Source organism: Phoca vitulina, unplaced genomic scaffold (genome assembly GCF_004348235.1).
Source record: "Phoca vitulina isolate PV1807 unplaced genomic scaffold, GSC_HSeal_1.0 scaffold34, whole genome shotgun sequence".
Classification (NCBI taxonomy): domain Eukaryota; kingdom Metazoa; phylum Chordata; class Mammalia; order Carnivora; family Phocidae; genus Phoca; species Phoca vitulina.
Genome location: NW_022589737.1, coordinates 167153 through 168590, shown reverse-complemented (window position 1 = coordinate 168590; position 1438 = coordinate 167153). Strand labels below are relative to the sequence as shown.

Here is a 1438-nt window from a genome sequence, read left to right as displayed (position 1 = left end):
GCTTTTAGTTCTAATCATGTTTTTCTTCTGACAATTCCACTGGTCAAATCACCAACTTCAAGATTTGTCTCTTCAGACTTTCCAATTTATTAGTAAAGTTTCCTTCTAAAGTGAAGATAGACTTCTTTGTATTCTTCTCATTATAGCCTTTCTGTAGGTCAGAAGTTGTCACTGCAAATGCTGGGGTCTGAAAGTCACTCAAAGGTCTAGAGAATGCCAGTCTGTGTGATATTTCATGGGTGCGAAATGGCTCAGAAAAGGTCAGTTTTCCTCTCATTGGCTCTTCCTTCATCTCCATAGATAGACTTCTACAGCAGAATGATAGATGAAAATTACTCCCTGGTGACGGACTTTATTCTCAAGATTGAACTGACAGGCCAGAGTGTACCAGCTCCCCCTCTTCTTCCTGTGGCTAGTGATCTATCTGGTTGCTGAGGTGGCCAGATTATATTAATTTCACTAAATTCATACCTTCACACATCCATATCATATTTACTTTATAGTCTGTTTTCATAGATGTCCTTTACTCTTCCATCTTTGCCCTCAAAATGCTATGAACGTCGTCTAGAGGAAAACATCTCCTCTCCAGGGTGGCTGATGTGGTTCTATTTCTGTTGTTTCTTTGTCATTGCCAAATGTCATTGCCAACAACAATAGCATATAATCACTATGTTGCCATTTGCAAGCCACTATTGTATGATGTTATAGTGTCCCTTCGGATCTGTTCTCTGTTTATGTTTGGGATATATGTGATGGGGTCGAGGTTTCCTAGCCCACACTCTCTGTGGTGAGACTGACCTTCTGTGGTGCCAATATTGCCAGCCACTATCTCTGTTCTCCCTGTGCTCAGCTTTCCTGCACCAGTACCTACAATAGTGAGATTTTGGTACTGCTTTCATCTCCTATGCATTTATCATCACCAGCGTCTTCCACATCAGCTCTACAGAGGACAGGGCTAAAACCTTCATTCAGCACCTGCAATTCCCATTAATGACTGTTTCCCTTTTCTTTGGGGCAGTAGCATTCCTGTGCCCCCACTCTTTTAATGTAGAGTCTATGAACCAGGAAAGTGGCTTCAGTCTTTTATACAAATGTTGGATCCACACCAAATCCTTATATCTACAGCTTGAGGAATAAGGACAACAAACTTGCCCTGAAGTGAGCTCTGAAAAGAAAAGTATTTGAATTTGTACAAGGACTTTTTAGGACTGGATTATTATACGATATTTGTTGGGGTTTCTTCATGGCTAGATTTTCACCTTTCATCAGATGGGATACATTTCTACCTTAATTCAGACCTCTTTTTCTTCCTTCCTTCTTCCCTCCCTCCCTCCGTCCCTCCCCCCCCTCCCTCCTTCCCTCCTTCCTCCTTCTTCCTTCCTTCCTTCCTTTTTCTTTCTTTCTTTCTTTCTTTCTTTCTTTCTTTCTTTCTTTCTTT

General features: G+C 41.2%; 1 pseudogene; it reads left to right on the top strand.

Annotated features, from left to right (window-relative positions):
• Nucleotides 1-318: 318 nt before the first annotated feature.
• On the top strand, nucleotides 319-1291 carry LOC116645784 (annotated as a pseudogene).
• Nucleotides 1292-1438: the final 147 nt, after the last annotated feature.